The 27,024-nt window shown below is 40.3% G+C and overlaps 1 long non-coding RNA gene across 4 annotated transcripts in view; it reads right to left on the bottom strand.

Annotated features, from left to right (window-relative positions):
• LOC311525696 overlaps nucleotides 1–26,565 on the bottom strand; it is a 160,698-nt gene extending 134,133 nt beyond the window's left edge. For all 4 annotated transcript variants that reach the window (XR_014712837.1, XR_014712838.1, XR_014712839.1 and 1 more), the window contains exons 1-2: nucleotides 26,456–26,565; nucleotides 14,314–14,398 (exon numbers count right to left, since the gene is read on the bottom strand). This is a non-coding gene — a long non-coding RNA (uncharacterized lncRNA). The remainder of the gene's footprint in view (nucleotides 1–14,313; nucleotides 14,399–26,455) is intronic.
• Nucleotides 26,566–27,024: the final 459 nt, after the last annotated feature.

Below are 27,024 nucleotides of genomic sequence, written 5' to 3'. Positions count from 1 at the left end.
GAGTCTGTGGCAAAGCAGAGGATTGAACTGACATCAACCAAGTTGAATTAGTGCCCTAACCATTGGACAATCCTTCCTCTTTTGCCCATGCTCACTCACCCTGCCCATTATGCTCCCTGATCACTTTGCCTGTGCATTTTAGCTCTTCCTCCACCCTTGTCTTGTCTGTGTAGGGTGTAAGTTCTTTGGGACAGAGATAGTTGTATGCCTTTGCATTTGTACAGAATGGCATCTGATCCTGGGTGTGATTTCCTGTTACTATGGCAATATTAATAATAAATAATATATTGTAGAAAACAGTGCCTGAAATTGGGCAAATTAATCAGGAAACAAACACATGCTTTATATAAGAAATTGATGCCACACTGCTTAGACCTTTTGAATTCAATGTAATACCTCACTAGGTAATATGTAATAGTGTAATACCTCACTAGGTTATATATTTCTTCAGAGGATTATTTAATAAGGAAAAAGGTCAGCAATTTTTCTCCCTGCTACACACGGTGGCACTCCGCTCTAGTTCTCTGCTCTGCTCTTTCCCTTCTGGAGCTCTCTCCCCTCCTCCACCACCCAGTGGGATTGCCCCCAGCATTGAGGATTAAGCTGCATCTCTGTAAAGCCAGGTACATGCTCTCTGCTTGTGTGGTTGGCCAGCACTGCCCAGTGTAGCTCTCCCTAGTGCTGGCAGCCCAGTCCCACAGTGTCAGGCATTGCTGGAAGGGAAACTATTGTGCTTCCACGAGCAGGCACAAGGGGGTAGGGAGACAGAGAGCAATGAGTTCGGTGGCCCTACAGATTTAGGGAAGGCTCACTCCATACAAAGTTGAAGTTTAAGGAGATGGCCCTTCCCTGCCTGTAAGGCCTGATCCAGTGCCAAGTAAAGTCAAAGGAAAGATTTTTTTTTTTTGTGCTGATGGCTGAGATCATTCAGTTGAGCTACTCACTATTGGAAGAAATTATTGCACAGCAGAAGCACATCTGAATATTCCCTGCTATGAAGCGACCTAGATACCGAAGAGTTAAGAATCTGTGGTTAATCCACCACTGATAACAATAACAAAAATGCCTTGCATTCGATACCACCTTTCATCCCAAAGAAATTTATTACCTGCATTTGTAAACAGAAATGAACCATGGTTGACTGAGTGCTGTGCAAAACTGTATACAGCAGTTTAGGGGAGGAAGTGATAATGAATATCACATCCAAATGAAACTGCAAGGGGGCTGGAATTTAAGAACAGAATATAATTACCTGAGTTGGAATTTGTCCAGGACACTGGGGCTACCAAAAAGTGCTATAGGATAGTTAATGAACACAAGCTTGTCAACAGAACGGTGATTTTTCCTGAAGGCCCTTAAGGGATAGATACTATATAAAACCTGGTACTTTGGAAAGCACTATGTTAACATATTTTAATAATGCTTATTTGCTTTTTTTGACAGCATAAATTCCCTTAGTGTGAAGGCATTTTAAAAAATACATATAATTTACTCTAATCCTTGTCTTTTAAATGGATTATAACATGAAAAAAAAAATTAAATGGAAAGCATATCTCCCTGAAATTCTGGGAAACCAAAACATCTGCTCTAAACATTCTCCTTTCCTCCTTCAATTCTCTCAACACCACCCTTATTCTGTACTACATTAAAGATGTAATTCACTCTCTGATAAACAGTAACTTCATGTTAGCTAGAAGACAAGGAGAAAATATTTTAACTTTAATGATTAAAAAATTACAGGTTACGGAAAGACAGTGAAATGAAAGAAATGGAATATAAACCCTACTCCACACCCACATATATGTATTCACAGATACATGTACTTGTACAAGCCCACACAGACACAGAACAATTATAGGAATGCAGACGCAAGTACACATATGCAAACTGCAATATGCACATATCAAGAAATGATTTAAGTAATCATTTCAGTGCAAGCAGCTCAGCAAGCTGTATTTTGATTTTGACTTTCAATCTCCCATTCATTGGAGATGTACACATTACAGATTCAGGAGGAAAATTATCTCCAGGTGAAAAATACATAAGTTTGCCCTGTACTGAAAATGTTGTAAAGATATTTCATCAGCTCCGCTTGACTATTTTTAGAGGGCATATATATGAATAAATCAAACAACAATGTGATGATATGAAACATATGTGTGTTTATATCTATAATTCAGTATATAATGGGGGTATGAATGTATATATAAACTGAGCCTTTTAAAGCCACCTAACAAAGGTGGGCACTCAAGTCCAATTACTTTTAATGGATATTAAGTATCCAAACCCATAGGCAGCTTCCAAAATCTCAGTCATAATATATGCACAGTAAGAAGAGCTAGTTAGCTGGGAATTCGGATGCTGGAAAAATGGTCATGGTGGGGTTTTTTGGGTACTGTCTCTCTTGTCTATATTGTCTGGTAAGGGATTCCAATTCTCTGTATAATGAACTACAACACAATTTTGTCCATCAAGCTGATCACACATTGTTCCTTGTTTGTGTTATATATCTCACTGTTCTCATTAATAGCCAAAGGCTCAATTCCCAAACCTCTTTGAATCCTGTAATCTCAGCACAGTCTGAGTTTGAACAACATACAACTATTTCTGCTATAGTACATCTCTTGCTTTCACAATGATACTGACCAAAAACTCAATACCATCTGAGGAACAGTGCATGCTATCTGTCTATTTCCAGTGTGTCTGAGATCACCATATTATCTAGGCATCTCCATAGTAAATATTTAGGAAAACTCAAATATGCCATGAAGTAGGTCAACAATCTATTTCTCTCTCTCTCATCTTAGGGCAAGCTAATTTTAGGTGAACCAGATCTTTGCTAGTGCACTTAGCTTGAATATTAATAAAGAAAACTTTTAAAAATCATTTTTCAGGCAGGAAAATTCATTTTATTTTGAAAATCTACTTTTCCACCAGAAACAATGAGATGTTTCTATCAAGGCCAAATCTGCCCGCAGATTCCTGGTTTTGCTGTGTATATGGAATTTCCACTAACAGCTGCTTGTGATGTTGGAAATGGGGTAATCTCACCATTGGTCAATTTCACATATACTTGCAAAAGGGTGTAAGTTAATGGTTTCGCAGCTCTCCCCCTTCCTTTCCTCCTACCAGCTGTTATAGCGTAGGCCTGACTTGACATGCGTGCATACAATAAAACCTTATTTAACAGGAATCCAGTTAACTGTAAACTTGTTCTGTCCTTTGATCTAACAGTGGCATGTCCCCTCTTCAGATTATTTAAAATCCTCATTATCTGAGGGCTTGTCTGAATAATCACACTCAAAGAAATTCATTTGAATTAACTGGAGGTGTGAATTTAAAGTAGATTAAACTACATTAAACCTTTGTGTGGACTCTCTCATTCAGAATTAAACTGGCCTTAATTCAGCTTATTTTGATTCACTTCCAAAGAACCACTTCCCTGAAACATAACCGGTGTCCACGTTCGTACTGCAGAGAAAAGAACTGGAGATTCCAAAATGTGTTACACATGTAGCCAGTGGGATAAACTCTCCCTTTTGGAACACTATGTCTAGCTGACAAAAGGGGAACATGCATGAATAGCCCTTCCATAAACAGAGCAAATAATGACAATGTGGTTTATTTACACTATTCCTTGTTTCTGTATGCTTAACAGAGGGAAAAATGGGCATGGGCTATCTCAGCACTTGAGAAATTTGAGGAAAGTGGGTCCTAATCCACAGGTAGTCTCTTCCTTGTATGTGACATCCCTGCTCCCTTAAACTCCATCCCACCATAATTTCATTCCTGACTACCAGACAAGTTGCAAATAAAAGGCCAGGTCACAGAATATCAATCACTGTCTTCACAGCTCAGGAGAAACTTGAGCTTCTGCCATGTCCACGGCCAGTCCTAGGTGTTTTGTCACCCATGGCAGAAGATGTTTTCAGAGGTGCCCACCACCGCCACCACCCAAAAGGTACAAGCAAAAAACAGAGCTTTGGCGCCCCCAAAGTGATGATATGGCACCCCTGAATGTTGGTTCCCTGAGTGGCCACCTTGATCGTGCACCCCGGCCATACATTGTCACTGGAACTGAAGTTCCAGTGGACTTGTCTGACTCATCATGCAAACCCTGAATGAAACATCGTGATCATATATGCGCTGAAGGTGCAACTGGTAAACTTGAACAAATTGACATTCATTAACATATATGTTAGCTTCTTAGATAAATTATCAAAATCTATACAGAACTGTCCATTTTGAAACAAACACCTCTGCTTTAAACCCTGATCCTTCAATACATTTTGTTTCTAGAAGTAAAAGATTTTCGTAGGTTTCATAGTTTATGGCCATTAAATCATCTAGTCTGACTTCTTGTATATCACAGGTCATTAAATGTCACCCAGACATCCCTATATTCAGCCCAATGACTTTAGTTAAACGAAGGGCTTGTCTACATGGTGCATTAGTTGTCACAGTTAGCCTAAATACAAAGCATTCTGGGATAGACTAAGTAGTATAAACGATATAACTATATAAACTTTACTCCCAGAATGCCTTGTATTCATGCAAAAGTTTATTGTGGAAATCTACTAGCAGTTAGCTGTTGTGACCTCTGTTCTTTGTATGTGTAGATTTTGTTAGAAACAAGATGTGTGTTCTGTTGAGGTTTGCCAAATATGAATCGTCTGCTACGTACAGTTAGTGAGGCTCTTCCTACGGTCTACTGACATCAGGAAAGTTATTTAAAAACCTAGATAAGAAAGATGTGTAATGTCTGTAAAATCTGTGGAATCTTCTATCTATAATGAACAAGGAGAATATTAATATGAGCAAAAGACAACCCAAATTCGGAACAGAGTGGAGATGTAACTGCTGCAAGACTGTTTTCCAGATTGGTAATATATTAACCTTTCTGTATTGTGTGGATCTATTTTTAGTTTAATAAACTAATTAACTCTTGTTATCTGAAGTCTTATCAATAAAGGAATTAAATTCTCATAGCACTAGAGGAGTACACTAACTGGACTTTGTGGACCCTGCTGGTATGTATTGAAAGTTCCCTAGTGCTTGTTAAAGTAGTATAGTTTCAAACAGTATTACATTAATATGCACTAGGAAATGTGAGCTAGAAGGGTACACACCAGGACAGTTAATGCAACTCTAGTGCACTAGAATTTACACCCCATAGTGCCGACTAATGCACTAGAGACAGTTCCTAAAGCATTTCGGTCCTCTGGAGATTAAACTATTGTATGCCTCAGGCAGAGAACAGGAGAGGTCAAAGTGACACCAATGCTTGAGGCCCGCAAATCCCGAGGAGCCCTAAATTTGTATTCACATTATTTCTCCTGGTTTTTAACCAAAATACCAAAAAGATAAGCCCCTCAAAATTGCTCTACAGGCTGCATATTAGCAGCTGTTATATATGTGATATATTCTCTATCCACAGACTGTTTTCTTTAAGGTGATGCGAGGAAAAATTCTTATGACTAGACAGCAACTTAAGTGCGTGACAAGCTGGGGTGTAAATCTACAGTGTACTAGTATGCCACGTTACTGTTCATGTGGACCTTGCTACTATGCACTAAAAGTTCCTTAGTGTACGCTGACCTACTCCCATTTGAAATGGAGTGCGTGACAGCAGGATCCATATAGACAGTTAGTGTTCAGCATGCTACCAAGCTATAGATTTACATGGCAGCTTGCCATACACTAACTCGTTGTCTTAGAGGGAGAAAAGGTCTACCCTATAACGTTCTCTTTACTGCTGTACTGTGTTGTGGACTCTGTGGAAGCATGATATGGACCTTTGGAATGTCAGAACTTCAGAGGGGACGTATGTTTTGTGCTATGTGGGACAGCACTGAAATCAGTGGGATTTTTTCCATTGTCTTTGATAAACTTTGGATCAGTCCCAAAGTGCATTCTGCTTTACATGCATTAGGCAGCAATGAAGCACTTAGGGAGATCATTGTCTCCTTTCCTATCAAAGTCATTTGTTTCTTTTGCTCTCATTTGTCACTTGTTTTCTCCTTCATCCAATGTCGTTATTACTGAGAGCTGAGGATACAATACTCAGTCCAGTTCCAGACAGCTGGCAAGAATCGTTTTGAAATTCCATCTGCCTGATTCACTTTCACTTTTCAATGAATCAGGAGATTGCAATTTTTTTCTATAAATAAATAAGATGATGCTGTAGTTCTAAATACAAACCTCCTCTCCCCTCCATTTTCAGACCAAATGTCTGCATAAACATATTAAATTCAATTTGCTCTATGTTTTTACTCCACTGGTTTAGCCAGTGGAGCCGACTGGCAGATGAAATTTCATCAGTGTTTGAATGATTGTTGAAATTTTCTATTTAATAAAAACAGAGAGTCAGCAAATGATGTTCTGCCCTTCTGTACATTTAAGCTACTCTTTGGAAGTTATGGCTTATTGTTATCCGGCTTTGCTCACTGGCTAAAAATGCAAAGTTTTATGAGGCTCATAGGTCGGTGTGTTTTTTAAACTAGGATTAGTGTGTAGTAGAAACAAAGGGTTTGCTTGAAACAGATGTTTAAGATGTTATTGAAACATTTTGTATCATATCTAAAAACATTAAGGAGTCCATCTGAAACAGCACATAGAGGAAGCAAGCACGTGATCTTCAAGTTTGATTCATTGATCCATTTTGTTACCATTGTTTTATGTATTAGATGCTGGGAGAGTCCTGCCCAACACAAAGTGCTTAGAAGTAAACACACTTAGTGGACATACTGAACTAGAAATATTTTGGCATGTTTGGCAGAACCCCATAGGAAATGGTAAAGAAAAACTTATTCTCACTGACTTTTCATGTGCAGAACCTTTTAAGATTAATTCTTCTCTAGTTTTCAAGAACTCCAAGCAGATAAGTGATGTGGTGTCCTCCCAACCGCCGGTGTTGGGGCAAATGCTACTGCAACAACAATTAAAAGAAGCAAGAGCACTAGTCATTCCCATTTTAATAATTTCTAGGCATTCATTGGTCTAGAGGAAAGCAAAGCCTTTATGTCACTATGAACAGCGGTGCTGGGGGTGAGTTTAAAAGAGAAGTAGCCCAGTTTTGGCTGGATTTCCCCCAAGTCCCCAGACTTATCCCATGCTTTCCCCATGAGAAAGAGTCCAAAAGAGAAAGCCGCTTCCAGTAACTGGAAACCTAACTTTTCCCCGCACGTTTGCCTGTTTTGATTGGATAAATATATTATATTTTATCTCTTGCTCTGGCTGGATGAGCAAAATTCTTAATAACTGATTTCTAGTGCAAATACCTACAGTTCAAAATTTGGTTTAAGAAATATTATGTAATATTCATTGTACTATCAAACATTCTGGTCAGTCAACTTCTCTGTTGTCTGAAGAAAGCAAATTCAAAAGTGGTACAAATAAAGAATATAAAAATTGTTTAAAATTGGCATCACCATTCATGGGTCATTTGGAGTCTTTCATCTAGATGTTGCCATTTAAGATCTAGGAGCCTGATCCAAAGACCATTAAAGTCAATGTATCAGCTGCTACTGAGGTTTCTTTTGCTAGTAAGAGGATAACACTGTGTCAAACTGGGGAAATGTTGCATTTTTACTAATATTATATGAGATTCGGTTTCCCTGTTCACATTTTGGATTGCTGCCTAACAATGCACAGAGGTAAATCAAAAGGAGGCTGTAAAGGGGGCTGTTAAAGAACTGAGCAAAAAGGTAAAACAATTGTAGAGATAAGAGCTTCAGGTACACACCTTCAAATCAGGGTTGGGTCATCAACTTGGGGAGAGTCATCTTGTTGGCTCTATCCAGGAAACGATGTTTTACTGTTCCCAAGGCTAAGCCTGAGACCAAAAGACCCTGACTGGTTACAAAGGTGCCCCTGGCAGAAAAGGAGGGGTTTTCAGAGTGAGCTGAGAGAGGTGGCCTTGTGTGTCAGTGAAAAAAGCAGACACGTTGAGAAGACTCAAGACCGAGGGAGAACGTTGCAAGCAGAGTAAGCTGGTTCTCCCAACTCACAGATAGGGAATAAGCCAGACCTCCCAATCTATGGTTAGAGAGATTAAGTTTAGGTAAGGGAATATGAGTATAGGCCTTTGTTATTTTAAATCCAAATCTCTAAACTCCGTGCATCTATTGGCAGATTAAATCATGCTTTGCTTTGACAAAGTTCTTTCTATATCACTGCAAATGGATGCTGTCACAGTCTCCCAGAGGAAAAGTCTTGCAGGTGCCAAACATTGTTAGACCTACTGAAGTAGTCATGGTTAATACCAACAGGGGTGTAGCCCAGAGACCCAGTCAGAGAGCACCTGGATCCAAGATCTCACTCCAAAGAGAAGTGAAGGCACAGGTCAGTGACTTGAAAGGGGAGCACTCAAAGGGCTGGGAAGACTCTCAGAGGGGACAGCCTGCCCAGGGACCATAACAAGCACTTTGGGCCAAATCTGGATTACTGTTTTTATGACAGTTATCTTTGCTCACACAAAGAGTCCCTTTGACTTTTGGGGGACTCTCTTTGTGAGTATTATTTGCATGAGGATTATTTGCATGAGTAAGTTGAGTAGGATGTTGCCCCTAAGTAGAGACATGTAAACTAAAGTGTTTCCCTGATTCCTCATTTTTAATTTCCAAACTATTTTAAAATATTCCCATGATGAGAATGAAAATGAGTCCCAAATTCCTGTTATACTCATGAGGGAAGAGAAGTCTTCTTTCTTCTTGTCTTTCTTTTTTACTTCTATTCGCTTCACCTGTTGAAGACTTTAAATATCTCACTTTAAGCTGAATCATGCTATCAGCTAAATGAGAAAAATTAAATCAATACCGTTGCAGGCAAAATTAGCTCAGTAACATTTACAGTAGCATCAGCTGCTTACCCTTTGCACATTTTCCATTACCACACTGAATCTTGCATCTAGATACCCTGGGTGAAAATAAGTGAGTTGAGATAATACCATGTATATGTTGCATGAAAGCTTAGATAAAATGTCCTGATTTTTAAAATTCTTTTGCAATGAAGAAAAATATCTAACTCACAAATCACTCAAGCTTTGTTTTTGTTCTGGCCTCAGAATCTGTTTATGTTTCTATAGCCACATTTCCCAGTGTAATGCTATCTATGTATGTATACACACTCTCCCCACCCGATAGTCTCTTATATTATCTAATACGTATATCAATATGCTATGAGAGAGAACCAGATTGATATATTCCATTGTGTCTCTTCTTCGTCTGACACTAAGCACTGATAATTGTTTACTAAACTCAAGTCTTAATAAATCCTTACTTAAACAGACTCCAAATACATCTGTAAAATCCTTCACATATTTGGTTCAATTGAACCATTTTTGCAGCCTAGGCATAACTCTTTAAGGACTTTAGTTTTGTATTCCTCCCTATTAATCAGGGCATGCAGGTGAATGAAACACAATAACAGGGATGGATTTTAAAGAGATGGGCCACTTAGCAAGCTAACCCCTACCCCATAAATACTAGGCTTTGTATAGGTTCAGGTGCATGAATAAATGGCCTCATACCATATAACTAATTAATCAGGATTGGCTCTCTTCAACCTAACTCCTGGGACTCAGCCCATCACTGAATCCTCTCACCCTTCCCTCTGCAAAGTGGAATGAGGGTATCAAAAGGAGCATCTCAGTCTCTGAAGACTTAGGGTCTCCACTGCTCCCTACAGGCTAAAAGATCCACCAGCAATATCCTGGGTCTCTTATTTGCATTTGCCTCTGGGAGCAGGCCCTTTCAGTCTTTTTGGATGTTGGCTACAAGTTGCCATTAACATTGCCTATTCCTAACATTCAAAATTCTTATTCTGACTCTGTTTGACATTCAGTTGAACCTCCAGGAAGGCAAAAATCTCCTGAACAGCTTGCCAGTTTGGCCCAGAGAAGAAAAAAATCCTTCCTGATCCCAGAACAGGGGATCTGGTCAGAGCAGCAGCATCCTGGAAACACAGATTGGCAATACTCCAAACACATAGAGGGAAGGCAGGGCAGGGCAGCAGTAGAGTAGGGTTGCCAACTGTCTACTCACACAAAACGGAATAATCTTGCCCTGCCCCTCCACTGAGGCCCCGCCCATGCCCCACCCCTTCTCTGAGGCCCCACCCCCGCTCACTTCATTCCCCCCCACCCCGCAGTTGCTCACTCTCCCCACCCTCACTCACTCATTCATTTTCACCAGGCTGACTCGGGAGGGTTGAGGTGTGTGGGAAGGGGTGAGTGCTCCAGCTCAGGGTGCGGGCTCCAGGGTGGGGCTAGAAATGAGGAGTTCAGGGTGCAGGAGGGGGCTTCAGGCTGAGGCAGGGGGTTGGGATATGAGAGTGGGTGAGGGATCCGGCTGGAACCAGGGATGAGGGGTTTCAGGTGCAGGAGGGGGCTCTTGGCCCGGGGGGTGGAGCCGAGTGGTTCAGAGTATGGGGGGACTCTGGGCTGAGGCAGGGGCTTGGGGTGTGGGAGGAGGTATGGTCTTTGGGCTGGGGGTGTGGGTTCTGGGGTGGGGCCAGAAATTAGGGGTTCAGGATGTGGGAGTGCAGACTCTGGGATGGGACTGGGGGTGAGGGGTTTGGGGTGTAGGAGGGTGCTCTGGGCTGGGATTGAGGGGTTCAGGGGGCAGGAGGGGATCAGGGCTGGGGGGTCAGGGGTGCAGGTGGCGCTTACCTCAAGTAATTCCCAGCCAATGGGAGCTGTGGGGGCGGTGCTTGGTGTAGGGGCAGCGTGCAGAGCCCCCTGCCTGCCCCTATGGTTAGGAGCCAGAGCGGGGACATGCCAGCTGTTTCCCGGTAGCCACATGACGCGGAGGCTAGCAGGGAGCCTGCCAGCCCTGCTGCGCGGGGCCGCCAACCGGACAGTCAATGGCCCAGTCTGTGGTGCTGACCGGAGCCACCAGGATCCCTTTTTGACCAGGTGTTCCAGTCGAAAACCGGACACCTGGTCACCCTACAATAGTCAAGATGGTTTCCTGACACACAATAGTTTTAAACAGAGGAGGAGGGTATGTGAGAGCCAATCAGCATCCCCAACCACCTCGCAGCTTGCCAAAAGGAGGTAGAAAAGCCATTCCCCTTCCTTAAAGCACACTCTTATGTGCACTCTGAGGCATGAGGAAGGGAAAGGCACCAGAGAGCATAAGCCCTCTCCCTTGGGCCTCACCAGGGACTAGTTAGCTAACTCTCTGTCAGTCTGATAAAATCCCCATCACTGCTTCTGAGATGCGGTCGGGGGCATTTTTGAGTCAGCTAGGCCTTTTCAAACATGAGGGTCCAGATCCAACAGCACTGACTTCAAATTAGTTTTAGACATGGCCCATTGTGCCCTGTAGAACACTAAGTCGTTAGCCCTCTTGTACAGAGCTCCAGTTCCAGGCCAACTCTATTTCTCTCATTGATCTCAGAAAGGAAGTTCTGGTTTGGTTTGGTTTTATAGGGTCAGTTTACGGGACAAACTAATCAGAACATGTTTTTTTAAAAAAAGCACAGAGCTAAACAGTCTGCAGAAAATGAGCTGCAAAGAGAGACAGCATGCTTTTGTGGCAGAGCTTAATAGACATGCTTAATGTTTTTATTGGTGAGAATGCTGAAAAGGCTGGCAATTCAAGTTTATGTCCAAATTGTCAAACATAATTGTTTGTGTATGTAGCATAAACAAAATCTTTGTTTTAAGAGTCTTAAGAACAACTAAGTAATATAACACTGGCGTTTGCAGCATTAAAAACAAATAATAGACTTGTGTAAAGTTATTATGTTTAGAGAAATACAAAAAAGCCATTAGATTTCATTAAAGACAGACAAATTGTTAAATGTTTTTTGCTGCTTTGATCTGCACAAAAGATATAACTCATTTCTTGGGAACATTTTCTATTCAAACTTGCTTCCTTAAAATATGCTTTTGAAAGTGTGCATTAAAATAAAAGCTGTATTCAAATGCAAACACTCAGCTTATAATTTCTGAGAGTTGATAATTGTATTAATCGGGTAGCAATCTGTGCATCTGTGATATTGTTGTGACCTCTTCAGCTGAAAGCAACTTCTAATAGGCACTTTGAAAATTCAAGAGTCATTGACATGAGTGCAAGAATGTACTATTTACAATGAAACACGTTCAGCTGGTAAACAGAATGAAACAAAAAAGGGGAGAGAGAAGAGGAATTTAAAATAATCCCAGAGATGAAGCAAACACAAACTGGCATCAAATGAAGCATAATAAGGAAATGAAGTATCAAAAGCACTTTAAATGGCTCTCCTGCTGCCATGCAAACAGTCCAATGTGAAATTTTAACTTGTCTCACTAAGTACAGTATATTCTCTTTTGAAAAGCCTTTCTTCTAGCCCTAGCACATTTGGAAGTTGAGTGAGGCTAAATTCCATTTGCAGAGGGCTGAAAAATCGCTTGAAAAATATTAATGTTGAAGAACAATGTGGTGATTTAAAACCACTCAATTTGTACAAAGAAAATATTTCAAGAAAAAACCTGGAATTGTGGAAGGAAACTCCGCTGTAGAGTCAAGGTTATGGTGTAAATAATTACCCAGTCTAGGCCAGATATTGTTGTTCTCACTCAGGCAAAACTCCCATTGACAAACTGAGAAAAGGTAACAGGATCAAGCTTGTTATGGTATGAGACAGGTCATTCCCCAGAACTCTACATGCTCTTGTGGCCAAACAGATCAAGACAGAAAACACCTACCTAATGAAACTGAACAGTGCTCTAAGAAAGCAAAGAGAAGTGAATGAAAACAGGAGATTCCTAGCTTTTTTGTCAGTTGTTTAATGTGCCATTTTAATTCCGTTCAACTGAAGTTTCCAAATGCCAGCTCCAGACACCAGAAAATAAACCATGAACTTTTTTAACTAGTTAAACTAAATATAACCACTTACTCCTTTTAGCTTGGAAATGGAATATACCCTGTTTCTTATTCCTTGTTAAAAAACTGAACAGAGAAATGTGTTCTCAACATCCCAAAGCTCACAGTAACATTTTTTAGAAGTATTTTTAGATGCAGTTGACCTTAAAAAACATTATAGAAAATCAGATAAAAAAATCAGGATAGAATGTCTCTTGTGCAGGAAGATAAGAAATATAGGGAAAGCTACTACAGGGTGTAAAAATGAATGTCTTGAAAGAGGCATTGACCTTATCCTTATTTAATTATTAACATCAGTATTACAATTATGCTTGGGGGGTCTATTGGGACCAGGGACTATTGTGTTGGATGCTTTACACAGAGTAAGAAGACAGTTTTTGCCTCGAAAAGCTTAAAACCTAAGGCCCCATTCTGCACCGAGCTCCGTACGGTGAGCTAGTGTGAGTGGGGGCCTAAATTAAGACAAATGCAACAATGGTTGTAACCCACAATATGAAAGGTTGGGCAGTGGGTGTGGAGGAAACAGCAGTAAAAGCATGTGATGACACTGGCCAGCTCTGGGGATATCTAGATGGCTCTGAGTTGCTTATTTTTTAATTATAAGATATAAATAGAACATAAAGGAAATGCATATCAGAAGAGCCTGCCATGCAGCCACTTGGCCATTATCTGCTGACCATTTACTTCAGGCTTCATAGTAATAAATCCAGTGGTTGAGCAGATTCCCACAGAGTTTGACAATCACAACCAAGGTATAGCATTGAATGTTTCCTTCATTTTCTTCTAATCAATTTTCTAGGCTTGTGATGAAACCCATAGTTTCCAAGGACACATAGTAAACCCATCTTTTACTGCTTATGTGCCAATGTTGGAGTGACCAGTCACATGGCCATGATGTGACAAAGCTAGGAATTGAAAACAATATCAGGTTTTGGGTTTTTTTTAAATATTAGATTTACCACTAAGGGTGATGAAGGGAGATGACCTATACCCCTATTCGTGTGGAAAACTCCCCTAAAAAGTCTCACCTATAATGAAGCTATGTGGGGATAGGTCCTTCAAACTATAAAAAAGGACCCCCCGATGCCCCGGAAACTCTGTATCAAAGTTTGTGATGATCAGTTTATGGGTTGCTTATTTGTAACATCATTCCTTGAAAAGCTTCCCTTTCCCCTGGTGCCATCTACTATCATCAAATGCTAACAGCTCCATCTCCTGTGCCTGATCTTGTTTTCCTCCTCATACACACAACTCCCCCATCTTCACAACATCAACAAGAGATGTTCCTTTAAAAGCAGGATTTCAGATTCTTTTGGTGATCATATCAGAAAGAGACAAGTAGATGGTCAAGAAGTGGCAGGAATCAGACAGATACTGTATCAGCTATAACCATATCTATAAACATTTAACTGAACTAAGTACTATCTCTGTGTTTACTTACTACACAGAAGAATAGGATTCCAAACTTTTGCTCGCCTCCATCATTATTGTGTATTACGAATGCACTTCCTGAAGAGTTGTACTGCCTGGAAAACACAAATCAGAAAAAATAAAGTCAGAAAAATGTCAAGCCAAACCATAGGTGTTACAACTGAAAAGGCCTTATCAGTCCATCTGCCTGCCAGTGCAGGGCTGTTCGCTCTTGATATATACATTTTCTTAGTCATCTTTTAAATATTTCAATCAACAGGAGTTCCATTCACTTCCCTTCGCTGATCATCCTCGTTTGCTAGATCTCACTATTAGGAAATTTATCCTAATGCCACCATAAATTTTCCTTTACTTTATTTCATCCCCAGTTATCCTCCCTTATATAAATTAAAACAAATTCTCTCCTTGCTTTGATTATGCATACTAAATATTTGTGCAAATATATCCTACTCCGTTTATTTTAAATATCCATTAGACATGATTTAATCAAGCCATATATTTTCATACATCTTTTAAATTTTCCTCAACCTCAGTTACTTAATATTTTTAAAAGTATGCAATAATTTCTATAATAACCATCCAAACATAATTGAGCATGTTTATAAAACAACCCCCTTCCCAACAATATGTATTACCAACCAATCACCAAAGCACTGCCCACCCACTGATGATAACTATTTGGCCAGTGATTGACCCAAATCAACAGATTTTTTTAAATGCTTGTGTCTGAATTTCCTTCCCCTTGTTGCCATTATTTTGGAAGCTAGAGTGCTTGAAGCACTCCCAGCATAAAACAGCAGAATGGTACAATATATATGTTGGAGTTACTTGATACATTAAATTTAGGATGGCTCTAAGAAGTTGCTGGAAATAAGAGTTCTATTTCTTGGAGCTGTGTGACTGAACAAGGAAGTAGATGAAATTGTTTATTTGGGACCAAATAGAGTGACTGGATTTAGACAGGAGTAATCAGAGTAGAATTATGCACTTATCTTAAGCCCCGATTCAGCTAAGTACTCAAGCAAGTGCCTAATTTTAAGCATGTGAGAAGTCCCACTGGAATCCGCATGACTTCTCCTGTGCTTATTTGCTGAATCAAGGTGATAATGAACTATATATATATTAGTATTTGATATAGTTATATATAGTATAATGAACATATTTTTTAATATTTCTATACCTACATTCTGCTGCAAGCAACAGACTGATCCTGTGAGGAAATAAGTGTCTTCAACTTCCATTAAAGACATCGTAGTTAGAGGATGCTCAGAATCTCAGATTACTGGTCCCCAGGTATTACGTAGTGTTAGTATATGGTTAGAGATACTGATATCTTTATATGTAGTTAATGTATTTTGACTGAAATAAAAAAGCCTGGAAACTCAAATGAACATGGAGAGAGTCAAACTCTCTCAGCAAAACCAATAAAGTATATAAAAGCAATGGTACAAGGGGGAAAAAAGGAAAGTGTCCAGTTAATGGTTTAGGTTATAAAAGAGCAACAACCCCATTCTACATTGGTCTGCTATTCAGATGGATGAACACAAGCATGCTACCCACTTTGTTGTTAAACAATGCTCCAGTGGATTGGGGTAGAAGACAGCAATAAAAATTGAGATTTTAACTAGAAGAGACAAATGGAAGTAATGAAAATTAACTCAGACAGTTAGAAAGTGAAATTGAAAAGGCAGGGAAATGAAACATAAAAAGGAAATTCAAAACCACAGTGCAATGCACCTTTGGATATTAGAGCAATGGTAACCTAGCTCCTAAGTGCTGTACTGATGAGCAGAAGCTTCATTAATCTTTTATGACAAGTGGGAGAAACGAAATTGTGCTAAGCTTGAGAACCTGTAATATCTCTGCTACCAAAGGCCATTTCTAAGAAAAAGAAATTGTTGGAACCCAAGTTTCAAATGTTGTAAATCCTACCAAGAAAGCACTGAAATGGCTTTAAAAAAACCTGCTGTCATACTTTTTTTTTAAAAGACCTAACATTCCTAATTATTTTTTCACATCATGGAGCTTGATGCGGCAGAGCCCCAGCTGGAGTAAACTGACATGGCTCCATTGATTTCAACAGAGTTATGACAACTTATACTGACAGAGGCTCTGCCCTGGTATATATGTTTTTCTACAAACTTTTAAAAGTCACATGCTGTTTCCATGTAAAACATAACACAGATTTGCATCTTTTTCCCTACAGTGAAAAGAATGCTATTTCCTTATGTTCTGCAATGAAGTTCTTTATGCATTAATTTAGCCTTATTTACTGTAGCTCTATGAAAACATGTCTATAACCATAATACAGGAGGAGGGGAAGAAATCATGTCTCTGAGATCTATGTATGAGGAAGAATCTGGGTGTGACTCTTTCTACAACTGCACAGAAAGTTGGGGTGTCAAATGCTTCTGTGGTAATGTCCCCCCAATGCTTCTGGACCCCACCACATGTCCTCCATGGATCTGTAACCTATCGAGGGGGGGAAGCAGGGACCAGGTGAAGGATGGAAAAGTGGATGGCTTGAAAGTACAGACCAAGGGAGATAAGCACTGTCTCTCCTCTCTCCCTGTGTGCAGTGGAACTTGGCTGCAAAATGTTGAAGGAAGAAGTCTGGCTGTGTAGTTAAATCATCAGCTCAGGCTGCAGGGGATCTGGACCCAAATCCTGGGTTTGCCATCAATCTCCTTTGTATGACCTTGGACAAGCTACTTAATCTCTGTGTGCCTCAGCTCCCTATTTGAGATCTAGAATTGGGAACTGACCTGGTGTTTGTCTCGGGATCAGAAAAGGACAACTGACGTCACTTCACTGATGAGACACAGATATTGTGCTTATTGTACAGGCGATAACAATTCCTGTAGAAGCTCCTAAACTGTTTCCCTTTACATCTCAGGGAAGTTATTCTTCCTTACCATATAATTATATATCCTAGCTGCACCCTTAACATCTGGTAGCCAGGGGGCCCCTAAACTAGTGGAAATATGTTGTCAAAGCATCTAGGCTGGAGAGAGGAGAAGGTGGGTAGGGGAGATGCTGAGCGGAAAAGTGGCTACTTACCCCTTTTTGGGGTTGCAGGCCTAGAGGCTCATTCATTCTATGGAAGCACCAAAAAAGGAGAGCCTTGGTCACTAACTGCAGTTCCACACTGTTATCAGGTACTCCTACCTTCAGCATGAGAAGAAGCCTTCAGTTTGGCAGCTCTGTCACCCTATACCTCCAACCATCATATAAAGGTATTGAATTAAGTGGCTTCTCCCCCCATGGATGTTCAACTTCCTTGATACAATTTATAACCCTCCTCCTACCAGTATGCCTGACCCAGTGTAGGCAATCCTATTTCCTATCTCCAAATTTGGGAATTCTCCCATGAATGAAACATGTTTCTGCCTTGTTTCTACTTCCTGGTCTCTGGAAGAGATAACAGGCAGTAGATCTCCTGAGGAAGCTCTCAACTCTACTAACTTCTGCAGAAGATGTCAAGCTCTACTCTTTGTCTCCAATATACCTGGCTTTGATAGTGTCACCAGCGAAGGCCTGCATTCAAGAAGTGGGGCCACTTAGATGGAAGAGAAGGAGGTCTTAAAAGTAACTGCCCAAGCTTGGTAGCTGCTCCACTTTAATTGTGAGTGCGCCTTTATCGAAGTCAGAAATAAATTTATTAATCATTTAAATATATATCATGTGGGCTGTTAAATTGAGCACCCAAAATGCAGGTGCTTGAGTTCTGAAGAGCAGGAGGATTTAGATTTTATCTCAGAAAACAACACAAAGGAAATTACTGGTCAATTTAACCTTATGGGAAATGGATACAAGTGAATCGTTTTTGTTAAAAATGTGAAAATTAAATTAAGCTTTACACACACAGCCTCAGCCCAAATGGATGTGTGTGAGGAAGCTATAGGCAACTGACTACAGTTGTGTCAGTTGAACATGACTGCTTCTGATTTTTTACAATAAAAATGGAGCATGCCTAGGACTACAATTCATTCAAATGGAGGATCCCAGCATTGACACCGCAAGGTGCTACCACAGTACAAATACTATACCTTATTTTTAAAGAAACAGGCTTATTTTTCAGATTAAAAATAAGAATTGTTTTTGTATTATTTATTTCATCTGATTTGGGAGAAAAAACAAACAAACTGAAAAAATACTGTCCCTAATTATATGTAATAGACACCCTGGTCACTGTTCTCGTATAATAACAGAAAAAAACCTCCCAAACTTCACTTCTAAACTCCTAGTCATTGGTGGTTACAGGTCTTGTATCCACTCCTCAGACTAGCCACTAGAAGATGAATCAATCACAAACTGATGAACACTGGAGCAAATCTGATTCCAGGCAACGAAGGGCAGTGGCACAAATACACTTCACATTTTCTGCAAGGTTAAACTAATGCAAAATAAATCCCTCAAGTTATGTAAACAAATAATAGTGATGTTGTCTGACAGCGTGCATTAAATAGGATTAATTTAGTAAGCATAAAATATGCAGGGGACTCATTCCATTCCAAATAATTCCGACAGTACACTGTCTCCTGAAACTCTGATAATACAAGAGAGCTGCAGAAAGGAGAGTATTGGGAATGTCTAAAGGGCAGGGGAAAACTGGGCAGTTTGGGGAGAGAGAAAGTGAAGATCCAACCTTTTGGAGAGGGAGAAGCCAAGAAATTTGTGGAGCTGCACAGCCCACAGAAGAAATTCAAATACTCTGTGGCTCTGCATCCATACAGGATGTTCCGTATTGCACAAGGGTGCTTCAAAGGCTGCTATGTAAAATCTTACGTCTGAGACTCACTCCATCTGATGATGTCCTAAGAGGGACTGTGCATCCTCAAATGGCTCAGTAGGAGGTGATCGGTGGAATGCAGGTGAACAAACTTAAAGGGAGAAACAATCAGGGAGAAAATTGGAATGGATTCACCACTTTAATTTACATGGGTGTAAACTAAGGGCCAAGCAGGTTAAAATGCTACCAAATCAATAGCACTGGTTAAAAAAAAATGAATTTCAAAATTTTTCTATGCGGAATATAGATACATACATTTTTTGCAAGATCATGGCCCAAAAGATAGCTTTTACCATCTGTTCCCACAGTCTGCATAGTTAAAACCACATGCTGCAGGGGAATTCCTCATTAAAACTGCAGCACAAAAACACAGCTACATAATTAAAATAAATAATTTTACTGTGATTTACTCTATTCTATAGCCCTATTAAAAACATCATGGGCCATGTACAGTTAGTAGAAATTCCGATAGCTCCATCAAAATCAATGGTGCTAGGCTGATTTCACCACCTGAGGATCTGGAGTATCATATGTTGAGATGGCTTCTGAGATCTTATCTACTCAGTAGCCTCTGGAAACTTATCCTTTTGGTTCCCAACAACTCATCTCAACTCCAAACTCACCACTGAGGTTTCTTTATTGGCATACAATCAACCTACAACTGAGTTGATCAGGCTCAAGCATAGGGAGTGGGTACAGGGCATATCACACATTCAAAATTACACAGAACCCCCCTTCTCCTTATATACATTTACACATTAAATTACATATACTTGTTTGGGAATTGGCTTAGTTACTTTGCGGGAACCAATCCCTGTACAGCATGCTCTGTCCACATGCTGTCCATGTTTGACTTTACTCTTTACCTCATCTTTAAACTCATGAATTCTCTGGTCCATTATTATCTTGCTCTTAGTAAACGGTTCCCAGGGTGTTCTCCCTCTTATCTTAGCTAGCTCAGTCATTCTGTCTTTTAGCTTTGTGACCGATTTATTTATTTTATCACAAACATTCCATTTTCAGTCTGCTGACCTAGTTACTTCCCTGTCTTCCAAGAAATGAGGCCTCCCTCGTGCTTAATTACTCATGCCAAGCATAGCTTAAACCTTATTGGACCTTTTGTACTGTATATGTGCATAGTCCATTTTTCAGTTGTTTACAACTCCACCATTTAATCTTTTATTTATTTATAATATGTATTTTTTACAGATTGATCTGGAGACTAGAATCAGTGAGATCTAGCTACCTGGGAAACTTCATCTTGTATAGTTTGCTATTAACTTGTGCAGGCACATACAAAAAAGGAAGATAGATTGGGATTTTTAAAGGAGTTTACAGGAGTTAAGGACTCAAATGCATTTGAAATTAAAGGAGAGTTGGGTGGCCAGCTCCTGTTGACTGCTTTGAAAACCCCAGCCTTAATTGTTTTAGTGGATAAGCTTATTTTCCCATAACTCAAGAAAGAAATAATGGACTTTTCTCAAACTGTTTCTACACAAAAGTAAAAATTAAAATAATTTAACTTGCAACCCAACCAAAGAGGAGGCATTTTCACCGAAGTATAGGCATGTGAAAACTGTCACATATATGGAAACCTGAACCATACTGTAACTGTAGGTAGAGTCTTTACCACAAGCAGAAGTTATAATAATAACTAGCAACTTAAAACAGAACAGCACTCAGTCCATGATCACAATTCATAGATATCTTTTCTCCAAAAACATATAATCCCTCAATTATGCAGTAGCTTTTGCTGTGTAATTCTGTGTATTTCCTTTTCTTCTGTTTGCATATATGCCTGCCCTTTTGCACTTAATAACCATGGGAGTAGAGACTCTGCTCTTCTTAGAAATAAATAGGTTTAATCTTACTTCTTAATCTTCATTTCAACTTTCATCTTGAATTTCCTGTTCTCAAGTATCAAGACTAAATTGATTTGATGCTTGATGCTTGCCAAATAAATAATGAGCCTCCAAATTAGCCCACATGTGATAAGGCAATGATCCCATTATTTCTAACATTCTTATAATCAGGCAATGATTAAATTATTTCCAACGCCCTTAGTGTGGATGTGAAAACATGCTAAAAAGATCCTTAACAAAGTTCCTCACAATGTGGGGTTTTTTTTATTAAATGGCCCTAATTTGAGCATTTTATCACATGATTACAGTAGTTGGGCTGTAAGAGCTTACTTTAATGAGGATGGAGAATGTTCAATCAGTGGGTGTTCTGGGCATCTCTTTGACATCTTTACAATCATTTATCAATTCCACAGTAATGAGCTTAAGGGCCAAGTTTGGGAAAGTTGATTAATACTTTTTAAAATATTCCAGCCATGACAAATCGCAGCATAACACTCAGCTTCTTTCCTCCGGCACCCAGAGTGAAACAAAGCTCTGCTGTTCTCCACCTGGGCACACAGCAAAGCACAGGCACCAGCAGAGCAAAGACCTCCAAGCTCAGCTCAGTGCCGGCATTGCCTGCGTTTCTGTTAATGGGAACCAAGGCTTGCATATGATTCTCAAGAACTTATCTTAATTAATATCTTGCCTCCACATTGGAAATCTGAGTGTAATGCCATCTAAAGAAATGATTTACTTAATGCAGCTTTAATGCGTGCCTCCAGGACATCATTATTAATACCAGATACCAATTGTGGCGTTGTGAATCAACATTAAATGCCATTGAATATCTTTTTTTAAAACAACCCAAATATTCTATACAACCCCATGTATTGCGTTGGTAGAACAAAAGAAAGGTACTAAAAACGCTGATAAGGGTATTAAAAGGCAGTATTTGATGTAGGCCTATCTGGTCCATTGATATTGTATCAAGCTGGGATACATGCTGCACTAGTTAGAATGACATATTTCTCTTTTTTTCTTGAACCAGAGGAGACAGTTAAGGGGGAAAGAAATCAATGATCCTAGGCTTACAGGGCCAACATCTGCCCTTAGTGCTTAGAAACTGTGGTGATAAGGGTCTTAGACAGCTGCAACTCCTACTGAAGTTAGCAGTTTCTTAGTCATACAATACTCTGCCCCAGGGGCAACTCACTTCCTCTCCCCTCTTCCTGAGCCCTAAAGCTGGCTTATTTGGCCATCTGACTATTTCTTCTACAAGGGGAATCCTCGAGTGATTTGGAATTGCTATAGCTACTCTCACCATGTTCTCCTCCCTGCCTATGGGAACACAGAGGGTATGGAAACCTTGGGGTTTCCTAGCTATTGGAATGGTCACTTGGGGTAGAGGAAAGGTAGAGTTTATACCCCTGTAGGCTGAGGGTCTCAGGATAAATGGAATGTGGCTAAAAGAACATCTTTGCACACTCTTCTCCTGAGCTGCACTGAGCACAATTGGCCATGGCTTAGGATCTGGATCCATAAGTTTTACCGTGCAGGAACATTAGATCCCAGTCCTCCCAGATATTGATAAAAATCATTCACAAAGTGAAGAAATGCACTAACACTGAGCAAGAACAATGGAGTGCAATTTGTACCCAAGACTCCCCTTCAAAGGGGATGCCACATACAGTCATGCATCTATTCAAAAAAGCAATGCAAACAAATGCAAACCAAGCCAAGGGAGAAGTGACCAGGAATGTCCTATGAAGATATCCATAGTTCCTAGACTTGATATTTTACATTCCCTCAACTATACGCAAGACCACAAAATGGAAGGCGCTCTCCTGCACAAAGTACAGTGTGACCGGACACAGATTGCAAACTGTTTTTGAGCACTCGCACACAGCAGATGGAATGTGTCTGGCTGGAAAGAGGAAGCAAGACTGCTAATATCTGCCTTGCGATGTAAATGGCATGTCACAATAGTAGAACACAGATGAAAATCCACAGGCTGGACAATAACTGCCTTAGGGGTATAGTGAGGCAAGTGATGTGGGAACAGCACAGTGTGTCTGCCATGGACAATCCCAGCCACATGGTAATGGTGAAGTGTTTACTAACTGCACACACATTCAGAAGCACATATCCCACAGCATCAAATTGCTATGTGTGTGACCTCCTGTTGGGAAGTGCCTGGGTCAGCTGGCTTCAGTCTGCCTTTCCACCTGCAATACTGGTCTGTAGGTTCCGCCACCCCGCAACTTCCTATGTGTGAATCACTCAATGTTCTTGCTTTCTCGTCTTCCTGCTACTGTGACACTGCCGGCCTGATACTTACATTTTTCAGGCCTTATTTCTGGCCTTTTTTCAGCTGCAAAGCTTTGGTACTATACATACATGCTGCTCCATGTGCACATCAACGCTAAGAAGCCATGAGATACTTTGCCTTGTGCACTGTTTGAGCCTGTTCCAGCCATATGTAGTTAGGGGAGAGCCATAGCATGTACGGTTTTTCAAACACTCAGCCCCCTTTTCCTGTGGCCATGCTCTCTTTGAACAGTTTGCCTGATCACAGAATCCTTTGTTCCAGATACAGTGCTTCCTCCTTCCCTATAGAAGGCACTGTCTCATGCACAGCTGCTTTAGTGTCAGTCAGACAGGAGGGGAGGGGGAAAAAACAGACTGTCTGAGGACTGCAAGAGAATATTTGGCAGGGGGCTGACAACAAAAAAGGAGCAGGGAGGGAGAAACAGGAAATCAGTATGGTGGTGGGTAGGAGCGAGAGAAAGAGAGAAGGTATGGAAAGGAAGAGAAAAAGGCTGAAAATAGAGAGAGGGAAACGAAGATGGAAGAAGCAGAGACACAAAGTGAGAGCAAGAAGAGAGTGAAATAGAGAAAAACAATGTGGAGAGAGAGAGAGATGTACACAAAGGGGAAAATAAGGAAGGGGAGAGAAAAATGAGAAGATGAAAGATAAAAACCAATAACAAGCAGGGGAGAATGAAAACCTTTGAGAGTTTTCCCAGTTACCATTCCAAAATATGAAAATGGAGAAAAACTAAAGTAAGCTTAGCCAGGGTTAGAAAGAAAAATTAATTTACAGAATAGATAAAAAACACAATGAGAAGCTTGCTTATTTCCTCTGTCTCAGTGGGTTTTTTTTAAGCATTTCAAGGCAAAAGGGATGGGGAAAATGTCACAAGTTTAAATAAAGATTAAAATAGGACATTGCTAATTATGAGAATTTTTGAAGGAACAAATACAAGTGGAGTCAAGGGATCAAGAAATGGCAGAATACGCTGATGCAAACCAATGGAGTAATTTTGAAACACTGGAAGAAAATAAGCAGAAAGTGGAGGACAATAGGGAGGAGGTTAAATTTAAGTTTGAAAAATAAAACCATTATAAGCATGAACAATCAGATTCTGTGAGGGCTGAGGTACACACTGGTTCAGACAAAGGAGAAATAATGTAGCTGAGTTTACTGTCCATCATGCGAGCATCAGAGACCTTACAAAGAAAAACTCACACTTTCTTGCATATTTCCAGCATTTTTTCTCAGAACAATTGCTAGTTGATATTGCTGAGGAGACAAATAAATATTCAATGGGCTTTTTATCAAAGATGGCCTCGTATATCACTTAGAACTCCTAGCTCAAAGCTTTGTCATGGAATGCTGCATTAAATAGTAATTGTTTCCACCATCAGAACTGGCTCTTATATTCTTCATCAATAAGGCCAGTATGAGTGACATGGTGTGAAAACTGTACTAAAAGCAAAGAATCCTTCCTGAATACACATTCTCCAACAATAACACAGTGCATTTACTGGTATATGGCACCCTTCATCTGAGGAAATTAGATAGCTTTAAAAAAGCTTTTACTAGCCCTGTGTGGTGTTTTTTAATTGATAAAATGTGTCTAGCTCATTATTTTACTAACAGTTTTGTTTCTCCATAAACATTAACTAAGCGTATACTTTCAGACAGGAAGAGCCTTCATTTTAGATTAAGAAAATAAACCAACCAAAAAGATCATGTTTATTCTCCATGAGAAAGCAGAGCATGTGATTTTTCTTTCTGTACTAGTCTGCATTGAACAGAACATGAAATGGCTGCCTGTCTCTGTAGACAGTAGAGTGCATTGGGATTTAAGGTGCAATGCACAGAAAAGTCATAACAGTCTTACAGCTAAATACACCACTGAATGCATTTTATTGATGGGTAAACTGAGCTACAGAGAGATTAAGTGATTTCCTGAAGGTCACACAGTCAGTCAGTAGCAGAATCAGGTTTAGAATCCATGGGTCAACTCAAAGTGATGCAAGGAGATCTTAAACATCCACTAAATGGGCAGCTGGAGATTCCTCCAGTGTGGGGGAGTTCTTAGCTGGTGTAAAGCTGTTGCAGGTAGCCCCTGAGGATAGGGGGTGAAAGCAGGCATCCCAGATACTGGAGAAGATAGCACTGGAGCACACTTCACTCTGACGAAATTCATTGGTAAGCCAGAACTTGTTAGAGCAGCCTTTAAGCTGCTCTAAATTGCATAGGGAATCAGTCTGGCCCATGGCAAGGCCTTTGATCAGGACACAGGAAGTGACTAAGAGCCACTTTTGCTGCCCTCGCTCTTCGGGTGCCTAGCTGTGCCAAGCAGCAAACTAGTTCTAATTCCCAGCCCCTGCTCTAGCCATTAGAAACATTCACTCCCTTTGGAATCAGATTCTGCCAATGTGGCAGTTTCTTCTGTCATGTGTTCCATCTGAACAACTCTGCAGAGGAATGAAGAGAATAAGAAGCTTTTACCCATAGGGCAAGATAAATCCAGGATCACATTCATTTAATGAGGACTGCAAATCCCACTAAATGCTCTGTTCATTTATAAACCTTTGATAAAGGAGGGAGAGGGGAATGGGAGGGAAAGCTATACATATCCAAAATGCCCCATACAAATAACATGCCAAGTTTGACTTCAGAAAATGTGCTAATGCTTTAAAATGCCTATAATAAAGCTTTAATAAGCACACTGCATAATATGTGTTTAAGTGATAATGCTGAAGAAACAGAATGTTTACAGGACAATGTCCAACTACCACATTCATGCTTTTGAGAGGCAGAGACATTCATTTTCCTGTGACAACATTCTAATGCAATTACTTTATTTCTTTTATGCTGTGTAACTGATGGGGGTTCCGACATTTTATCTGATGGATGCTGGTGCAGTACAGAGACAGTTGCTTTTTGTTGCATCCTGATTGTGCTAGAGACTAACAGGGCCAAGTTTTCAAAGATTTTGTTACCTGGGGTTCTTCCAACCCAAAGCTCTTGGTAACTTTTACCCTGTGTGAGGTGGTGTCAGGAAGTAAATCAGGGGAGACATGGCTGTCCGACCGATAGATGGCTGGCACAAACAGGACAACACAAGAGTGCTTTCTCTTAAAGCTAAACTTTACTTAGTCTCAAGCACCTATACACACATCCGCAACAGGTTAGTAAAACACCCCCAACCCTTGATAATTACCAAAGCTGAGTGTGGCTCTCTAGTGGCACAGCTGCCGGTGGGAAACACAAGATGCATCCAGAGAGAGAGTCCAGTCCTGAAGAGTCCCACTACCTCAAACTTTTCCCCCTTGTTTATACATTAGTAATAGAATGACATGTCCCCTAAAGCAAACTTGGTAAGTAAGCAGTTTCAATGGTCAAGCGAGAGGTTCCTTCTGATTATCGATTAACCAGGTGTGGGTTTTTCCAGAGTTTGCAGCCTTGAGGCCCCAATAGACATTCCTGGGGCACATGCTGCTCTTCTAAGACGCATGTATCAGCAACTTCAACACAATTCTTATCAGGAAGGATGCAGGGTCAAGCTGCCCTCTCTGTGTCACCCAACCCGCCCCTCCCCTCCTGCCTTGGTTAAGCTAAGCCTGCTGACTTGCTTAATTTACAGCCTGCTGACTTGGCTGCTTGTAGCAATAAGCCATAGTGGTTTCAGGCACTTTATTGGTTTGCCAAAGTCTCCCGGTACAGTTTCACTTCCCAGGGTAGGTCAATGTGAAATTTCCAAACAATCTAAACTATCTGCGTTACAGTAAA

Source organism: Lepidochelys olivacea (genome assembly GCF_965140295.1).
Source record: "Lepidochelys olivacea isolate rLepOli2 genome assembly, chromosome: 8".
Taxonomy (NCBI): domain Eukaryota; kingdom Metazoa; phylum Chordata; order Testudines; family Cheloniidae; genus Lepidochelys; species Lepidochelys olivacea.
Note: the sequence above shows the minus strand (reverse complement) of the source record. Positions and strands in the feature narration are given on the sequence as shown.